This window comes from Pseudochaenichthys georgianus, chromosome 11 (assembly GCF_902827115.2).
Source record: "Pseudochaenichthys georgianus chromosome 11, fPseGeo1.2, whole genome shotgun sequence".
NCBI classification, from domain to species: domain Eukaryota; kingdom Metazoa; phylum Chordata; class Actinopteri; order Perciformes; family Channichthyidae; genus Pseudochaenichthys; species Pseudochaenichthys georgianus.
The window spans coordinates 32,645,561-32,655,560 of NC_047513.1; the positions used below are offsets into that span (position 1 = coordinate 32,645,561).

Genomic DNA, 10,000 nt, shown 5'->3' on the forward strand with positions numbered 1-10,000 from the left:
CCGATTTAGCAGATTCTAATAACAACAGCGCCGGTACCAGTGCGCCCTCTCTCTCTCTCTCTCTCTCTTGCTCGCTCCACGCTCGCACTTTGGCTGTGAGCCGCGGGCGCCAGATAAGCCAACACCCCCATTCTCATTCACTTACCAGCGGCCCATCGTACAGGGCAAATGAAAAGTGTAACCGGATGAAAAGGGTGTTACATTTACTTAATTATGAATATTGTTACATCAAGGCCGAAAATTAGGATGAGCACCAACGGTAAAAAAAAAAAAAAATTCCCTCCCAGAGCTACCAGCGTAGCTCCCCCAGATCTGGCGCCCTAGGCGAACATCTATAACGCCAGTGCTACGGGCCGGCCTGCTTGTACTTATATGAGATATGATATGTTTTATAATGATTGATCATGAAAGTGTTCTCAAAGCTGGTGAAGGTGCAGCTAGTCTGAAGTACTTTGTAGACTGCAGGGTAGCTGGTGGATTTACTCCAGGTGGAACTAAAGTCTGATTTAACACTTGATTATATTTACCATCATTCATCCACATCTGTGAATTAATTCAAGGTATTAAATAAATGTAGTGGAGTAAAAGTATTTACCTATCAGATTCTTGTGGCGTAGAAGTACACAAACAGAACTCTCTAAAGAACATCCATAACATTCACCTGTTTGCATCTCATACTCCATGTACTTGTATATAGGCTCTTCTGGCACTATTTCTATTTTATTTGTATTTTACTGCACATCTCAAAACATTGTCTTGCACTATTTTATCTGTTTTATGTCCCATATAATTCATGTTGCTCTGTTGGAGGAGCCTGAGACTTCAGTGTATACACTGTAGCTGCTGTGCACATTACAATAAAGCTTTGAATCTTGAAAATGGAAATACTCAAGTAAAGTACAAGTACCTCAAAGTAGTTTCGAGTACTAAGTTACATTAAACCACTAAGTACTGTACTTGAGTAGAACTACTTAGTTACTTTCCACCTCTGTACTTAAGTAAGCCTACAAGTACCTCATAACAGTACTTCTACTTTAGTAAGTACTTCGTTACTGTCTACCAATGACCGAGTATTGGTATAAACCTCGTTGACTGAGTTGAGTCCTTTAAAGTCAGTCGTTTGCATGCTGTATAAATGTCTGAACCCTGTTCAGTTTAAGACAGTTCCTCAACAGTCTCAAAACTAACAAGATACTTATTAAAACTCGTGCGCATCACTTTGGAACAGGTTTATTTTTCGGACATTTCACTCACTTGTTGGTGGTTTGAGTTCCTTCAGCTGAAGCGTCTTCCTCCTCCTCGACCTCCGCCCGCCGAGGCAGAAAATATTTGACAGATTGAATATAGTTCAGAAGTGAGAAACTCCAAGATACTTCATTTACTTAAAAGACAACCGGAAGTTAAGGTTTCTGTCATAAAAATAAAAGCTTGATTGAAAGGAATCCCTTTCATTCACAATACTAGATGGATCTTAAATGTTTTTTAATGGAATGTAAACGTCAAATAAAACATTGACTAGGAATCACTTTTATTGCTTGTTTGTGTAGTCTCCATAATAGCAGCAATGAAAAAGTAGTCAGGCATAAAAATAGTATATAATCGGCTATGCATGTATTTATTTAGAGTTGTTATCTTAATTTCATTTTAGCCTTGTGTTTTTTTAATCAATTTCAGATGTTTTTATGGTTTATCCTATCAAAAATAGCAAGAATATCACACAATTGTACTTATATAACCAGATTAAAGACAAACATCTTGAATCCAAATCTTGGAAAAACACATATAGATTGAAATGGTGAAATATACTAAATACCAATTACAAAAATTGTAATCCTAAATCTACGTAACCATACGTCTTGCATTCGTGCATACAGATTGATTTGGCACATGAGTTATCCTATATTTAAATGTTAAACCTATATTTGATCTATCCTGGGTTAATCAACCAAAAAGCAGGCGAGAGGAGTTTTACTTTAGAGTATTGTTAAGCTTTGGTGCAGTAACTTACATACAAGAACTATTGAGATTGAGAAGCAAGCCCTTTCCTTTATACAGCCATGAGCTTGCCACTGCCATTACGCGTCGATACGTGTTTTATTTTGAAAAGCGATACCGGAAACTCTGCATTGCGGTGTATTTCTCTAGACAGCGGCCGGGTGGGTCATTCAGGAGGAAGAAGGTGCTTTTCTGAGAACAATAATCGTGTGAAAGAAACCCTCAGACGTGAGGTGCATTAACACAGTACACTTGTATAACGTGGTCAGACTGAGTAGAGAAAGTTGTTGTGTGGTGTGTTCACTGACACCTTAATATTGTAGTTAATGTAGAAGATATTTGGAAAGTGTCGTCAAATCTCAGGTAATTCAATCCAATGCCTCGGTCGATGCACAATCGTAAAAAAAAAATGATATTGCATTAGAATCTGAATACAATGGGATTTACCAGCAGTGCAAGGCATGAAAGGTGTCCTGGCTGTGTGGATGTGAACTCCCCTGGCACATTCTTTGTGAGTGAATCTATTCAGAGTTCATTCAGTACACACAGACCTGACAAACAGGCTATGACAAGCAGCAGCAGATCTGACCACAGATCACACAGTTTAGGTACAGACTGCCTGACAGCTATTATTTAAATACAGAGTGATTGTAGTTCAATTATGGAGGCCGAAGAGCCATTCTTTCTTAACATCTCTACAAGAAATTGCTTCAGTTAAATGTCGAGCATTTGCAGCCTAACCCAGGGATATTACAGGAGTTATTTTTCTTAATGATAGTTTAACATATTTTCCAAAAGGACACAAAACAACTCAAATAGACAGACATTCTACAAATACTCAAATGAACTATAAGAAGACACAAACGGACTGCAATTTCAAATTAACAGAGACAACTACACAAGGACACAAAACAAATGTTCTCACCTTATAAAAATGTCTTCTTTCTAGTAATCGCCCTGCCCCAAAGTCACATCGTGAATGTGTGTGAGCCTGCACTGCAGACTATTACATGCTGTCATGTTCCAGGTAAAGTATTGTGAGAAATGTAGGCACACAGGAGGGTTTATATTCAGTGGAGGAAGAAAATACCCCCCAGGGCCCTAGTCTGTTGTTTTGCATAATATTGTGTTGTTCATGTAGGTCCACCCAGGGGCGCCCCTTGCGAACAGGCAAGGCAGGCAACTGCTTGGGGCCCCCAAAGAAGGGAGATTAAGAAGGTCCACAGCAACGACAACATGAAACACCCTTTAATTTACTGCAACGACATGTCGGGGGGGGGGGGGGCCCACTGATGGTGATGAAAGCTGATTCGAGGGGCCCCCAGTGAATTTTTGCCCAGGGCCCCCACAGACTCTAGGATCGCCACTGGGTCCACCTATCTAAGAAGCAGGAGCTGCTGATACTTTGATGGTAATAATACGAGTTAAACATAACATATCTATACCTACACAACAGTATTAACAACATTAACTTCACTTGGCTATAGCAAGGAAAATACAACTCATACAGGTTTGAGATCATTTTGAGAAAATGAAAGTGCATTAACAGAAATAACAGTTTCATATCAAAATACTTAAGGCACAATAAGGTAGAGCTCAATTCACAATCAGAGTCCAAGTTAATCCAAAAATAATCAGAGCATCAGATAGTACGGTATATGTGAGCTTTAACCATTATTTATGACCGCTTTGTCACTGACAAGTGTACACTAGTGTGCAAAGGTCAACACGCCCTTTTTGCACAAGAGGTTATGAGAAGAAAAGGTGCTTTTATAAAGATCATATCTGCCTTCACACTCTGTCTCCAAAAGATAATTGTTTAACCCTTAGATGCATAAGTGGGTCTTTTTTGAATTAAGGTGGTTTTCTTGAAGTATCTTTGTAATTACATTTTTTTATCATTTCATATTCCAGCTATTCCTCAAAAACATGTGTTGGATATCATGCCATTCACATTTTAAATGTACATTTGAAGAAATTGTAGTTTTTGTATTGCTACCCCGAGCTTCCATAAGTGGGTCAAAAATTACCCGCATGCATTTCCTATGGGAACCTTTGATTCTTATCACCTGTTGCTGTCAGGAATACATTCACTGTAGAACACACAGACGACATCACAAGTGACACCTCTCGGGAAGATTATTTTACACAGCAAGATCTGAAACCTGTCAGTGTAATAATAACATTATATTTGTATAGGGCTTTTCAAGGACTCAAAATCGCTTTACAATATAAGGGAAGGTTAGGGTGGGGGGTGTAGGAATATCAAACTTGATCAACCGGCATGGATTGATGGGGGGGGGGCTTGGGGGTAGACAAGAGGAGAAGAGATGAGTCTTAAAAAGGGACTGGAATACTGTGAGGGTCTCAGAATAGCGGAGATCTTTGCATCGATATGTTCAAAACGTATTTTTTCAAAATGTAAAAAAAATGTCTAAAATTATAAATAGTGAAAAATTAAATATAAAGTATTTCTAGTGTGAACCAAAATATAATACTAAATATTATACAAGTGGTTTTCTTAACCAAAATGAAAAAATGGCATAAAAATCTAATACGGGTCCTTTTTGACCCACTTATGGAAGAGTGTAGGGTCCAGTCACTCGGGCATCGAAGGGATAACTCAATCTCTTTCTTCACATCTTGGTCACTACGGGTAACCTCTCATAGATTTAAAATAATATGGTACCTTCATCTGTAATACGTACCCTCGTTTACCAACATTCACTTCTCCCCTTATGGAATAAAAGGGAAGCATTCAAGATTCCCCATAAGACACAATACAGTGATCATACAAAACATTCATCAAATATATAAGACTCTAATATATTAAATCCCTCGTAAAATATCTATCTTTCTTAAATAGTTCGAGGCAGTGTATTGCTATATCTAAAAAGGAGCTAGCAAAACAACATGTTAACTAGATAGTTTTCATTTCTCAAAATAGGGTTGTATGAGAGAATAATTAGCTTAAGTGTACACTATCTTTTGTAATACTTTTACTGCTTTACCTTGCTGTCAGACATCCCTTTATGACGGGGAACTGAAACAAGTTATCTATGCTCATTTCAAAGCCGTCAGAGTCCATGTTAAGCAGTCATATTAACACAGGAGAGTGAAAGGTAAAGCACTGACAACATGTTGAAATTTGGCATACACAAACTGATATTGATTCACGGGTTAAATAGGTTTTAACCGCTGCCCCCGTCCAAGGCTGAATATTGATTCGACTGGGGGCATGCCAACGTTATCATAGTAGGTAATACACTAGCAATGAAATGTCATCATAAGTCCAAACTACATGTACGACACCATGAAAATGGCAACTTAAATCCTCTCAGAAGAGCCTGGACACTGTGCAATTATCTGATGGCAGGTATTTGGCGGTTGAGAAGGGCATCATTCACAAAATAACACTCGCTCAGCACCACCTGTATGCCAAATATCATAACATGTGCAAATGACCAGGCCCGGCATGGAGAAACATTGAAGTTACGGTATGAATGGTAGATTTCTGGTGATGTCTGAACTTGCAACAAGCACACATTCGTTTCTCGGTTATATATTTGATCTTTTGAATGTCTATGAGCTGTAAAAAGTTGTATGTACCAGTCTTGGCTGATGCTTTAAAACTTTGATATTTTCACAAACTCTATACAAATACAATTCAGTCCCAAAATACTCGCCGCCCCTTTTTTTTCTGGCCCTTACAGTTATGAAATATGCAAAATGAAACAAGTATTTACATAAAACAAGCGTATACAGTATGGTTAGTTCCCTGTCTGTCATGGGTAACGCCATTGCTCTGATGGCCCATTATTCAGATGACATTTATCTTCCCATTGGACCCAAAGCCAGTTGGTCTGATAGATTGTTATCCCAAGAACAAACACCCAACATTCTAGGGCCCTAATTTCTATAATTCCAAAACTCCAATTGTCTGAAAATGTCCCGACCCAAAATCCATTTATCTGAATGTCCATGTGTGCAACTGCCCGTTATCCCTATGGTAACGGCATAGAACCACACTAATCGAATGTCTAAACCTAAACAACCCAACACATAAAGGCAACAAGTACTATCCAATCAGAGGCAGAGTAGGCAATTAAAGGCCTTCGACGCCTTCGACAATTGAAGCAATGGGGACATTTCTCTGACTATTAGGGTTTCGGAAAATGGGCAGTCTGAGGCGATAAAGGCACATGAATGCCTTTCCTACAATCTCTCGTCTATTATTTGGACTTGCAACCAAGCAGTTTTTTGACTTTCCTTAGCATTAAGAAAACAATAAGTGAGCAACCAATTAACACTAACACATACAGTCCCACAAAGAGACCCGCCTCATCGCTGCCATGCAGACGCGAGTACAGCTCCCTGCGGCCCACGTAGTCAAGGTAGGAGGCATGGATCTGACACAGGGTGCAGCAAGACAGAAAGACATGGAATATCTGATGGCTCTGTCCCACAAAATCGCACCGGCCAGGGAAGCATCGCTCTAAAACAGGACAGGTGAAGAAGAAGCCGCAGCTAAGAAAGAAAGCCACCTGGCCAAAATGATAGAAAACCGCTGGATCATCGCTGTTCTTATACCATGACATTAATCGATATGCCACAGGGCTAGTGTCCCACATATAGCTAAGTGCTGAGGGCACCACCTGGCACACCTTACGCACCCACATGGGACGTCTGTAGTTGCAGTACTTCCCATAGGTGCATCCCAGACATGACAGACAGCTGAGGAAGGTCGCGACAGGCATGAAGATCCCATGAACGTGTCTGTGGAAGCCCTCTTCCACGGCGTAGTAAAAGTGAACCACAGCACTGCCGTACTGATACTGCGCGACCCCAACATAATCCAGGAAGAAGAAACTATAATTGCACAGCTCAGACTTGCCCCCCAGCAGGTGGGCTACTGTACTGAAACCCGTGTAGATCAAGGAAGACACGATGAGGATCAACAGGGCCACGAATGAGGATCACTGACAAAGTCCACAGTCTCAGCGAGTTGCCTGAATTTAATCAGAAGAACTAAAAACGCCAGCAGGTGAGTCCAGACGTTCATGGTCTCGTTGTGGCGCTGGAATAAAGACAGGAAGTAGTAGCGCCAGTTTTGGTTGAGCGGTCGGTAGCCGGTGCTGACGTAGCGCTCTCTGAAGTAGGTGGGAACCTCGGAGTCTTTTAGGGTGCCGGGCATGGAGGGGGCGGCCTCGTTCAGCATCTGGGGAACCTCCCTGATCTGCTGCAGGCTGATGAACACTCGCCCGATTCTATCCATCACGGTGGTCGCCATTACTGTCGGTAGCTGAGAGACGCACACTGGGTTCCTGCGGAGAAGATGTTAAAGGTCACCTATTATGCAAAATCCTCTTCTTCATGTCTCTTCTACATCAACATGTGTCCCCTCTTCTTCATGTCTCTTCTACATCAACATGTGTCCCCTCTTCTTCGTGTCTCTTCTACATCAACATGTGTCCCCTCTTCTTCGTGTCTCTTCTACATCAACATGTGTCCCCTCTTCTTCATGTCTCTTCTACATCAACATGTGTCCCCTCTTCTTCATGTCTCTTCTGCATCAACATGTGTCCCCTCTTCTTCATGTCTCTTCTACATCAACATGTGTCCCCTCTTCTTCATGTCTCTTCTACATCAACATGTGTCCCCTCTTCTTCATGTCTCTTCTACATCAACATGTGTCCCCTCTTCTTCATGTCTCTTCTACATCAACATGTGTCCCCTCTTCTCATGTCTCTTCTACATCAACATGTGTCCCCTCTTCTTCATGTCTCTTCTACATCAACATGTGTCCCCTCTTCTTCATGTCTCTTCTACATCAACATGTGTCCCCTCTTCTTCGTGTCTCTTCTACATCAACATGTGTCCCCTCTTCTTCGTGTCTCTTCTACATCAACATGTGTCCCCTCTTCTTCATGTCTCTTCTACATCAACATGTGTCCCCTCTTCTTCATGTCTCTTCTACATCAACATGTGTCCCTCTTCTTCATGTCTCTTCTACATCAACATGTGTCCCCTCTTCTTCATGTCTCTTCTACATCAACATGTGTCCCCTCTTCTTCATGTCTCTTCTGCATCAACATGTGTCCCCTCTTCTTCATGTCTCTTCTACATCAACATGTGTCCCCTCTTCTTCATGTCTCTTCTACATCAACATGTGTCCCCTCTTCTTCATGTCTCTTCTACATCAACATGTGTCCCCTCTTCTCATGTCTCTTCTACATCAACATGTGTCCCCTCTTCATGTCTCTTCTACATCAACATGTGTCCCCTCTTCTTCATGTCTCTTCTACATCACATCTGTCCCCTCTTCTTCATGTCTCTTCTACATCAACATCTGTCCCTCTTCTTCATGTCTCTTCTACATCAACATGTGTCCCCTCTTCTTCATGTCTCTTCTACATCAACATGTGTCCCCTCTTCTTCATGTCTCTTCTACATCAACATGTGTCCCCCTTCTCATGTCTCTTCTACATCAACATGTGTCCCCTTTCTCATGTCTCTTCTACATCAACATGTGTCCCCTCTTCTCCATGTCTCTTCTACATCAACATGTGTCCCCTCTTCTTCATGTCTCTTCTACATCAACATGTGTCCCCTCTTCTCCATGTCTCTTCTACATCAATGTGTCCCCTCTTCTCCATGTCTCTTCTACATCAACATGTGTCCCCTCTTCTTCATGTCTCTTCTACATCAACATGTGTCCCCTCTTCTACATCAACATGTGTCCCCTCTTCTCATGTCTCTTCTACATCAACATGTGCCCCCTCGTTCTCATGTCTCTTCTACATCAACATGCGTCCCCTCTTCTTCATGTCTCTTCTACATCAACATGTGTCCCCTCTTCTTCATGTCTCTTCTACATCAACATGTATCCCCTTTTCTTCATGTCTCTTCTACATCAACATGTGTCCCCTCTTCTCCTGTCTCTTCTACATCAACATGTGTCCCCTCTTCTACATCACATGTGTCCCCTCTTCTTCATGTCTCTTCTACATCAACATGTGTCCCCTCTTCTTCATGTCTCTTCTACATCAACATGCGTCCCCTCGTTCTTCATGTCTCTTCTACATCAACATGTGTCCCCTCTTCTTCATGTCTCTTCTACATCAACATGTGTCCCCTCTTCTTCATGTCTCTTCTACATCAACATGGTGTCCCATCTTCTTCATCAACATGTGTCCCCTCTTCTCCATGTCTCTTCTACATCAACATGTGCTCCCCTCTTCTCATGTCTCTTCTACATCAAACATGTGTCCCCCTCTTCTTCATGTCTCTTCTACATCAACATGTGTCCCCTCTTCTTCATGTCTCTTCTACATCAAAATGTGTCCCCTCTTCTATCTCTTCTAGAATCAACATGTGTCCCCTCTTCTCCATGTCTCTTCTACATCAACATGTGTCCCCTCTTCTTCATGTCTCTTCTACATCAACATGTGTCCCCTCTTTCATGTCTCTTCTACATCAACATGTTGTTCCCCTCTTCCTCATGTCTCTTCTACTCAACAGTGTCCCTCTTCTTCATGTCTCTTCTACATCAACATGTGTCCCCTCTTCTTCATGTCTCTTCTACATCAACATGTGTCCCCTTCTTCCCATGTCTCTTCTTACATCAAAATGTGTCCCCTCTTCTTCATGTCTCTTCTAATCAACATGTGTCCCCTCTTCTATCATGTCTCTTCTTCATCAACATGTGTCCCCTCTTCTCCATGTCTCTTCTACATCAACATGTTCCCTCTTCTTCATGTCTCTTCTACATCAACATGTGTCCCCTTTCTCCATGTCTCTTCTTCATCAACATGTGTCCCTCTTCTTCATGTCTTCTACATCAACATGGTCCCCTCTTCTCCATGTCTCTTCTTTCAACATGTGTCCCTCTTCTTCATCAACACGTGTCCCCTCTTCTTCATGTCTCTTCTACATCAACATGCGTCCCTCTCTCCATGTCTCTTACATCAACATGTGCCCCTCTTCTTCATGTCTCTTCTACATC

At 41.6% G+C, this 10,000-nt stretch overlaps 2 pseudogenes; both read right to left on the minus strand.

Moving 5' to 3' along the window:
- LOC117454813 (membrane progestin receptor alpha-B-like) overlaps positions 1-1,337 on the minus strand; it is a 14,545-nt pseudogene extending 13,208 nt beyond the window's left edge.
- A 1,805-nt stretch (positions 1,338-3,142) lies between these two features.
- The window catches only part of LOC117454773 (membrane progestin receptor alpha-B-like), a 12,283-nt pseudogene continuing 5,425 nt past the window's right edge, over positions 3,143-10,000 (minus strand).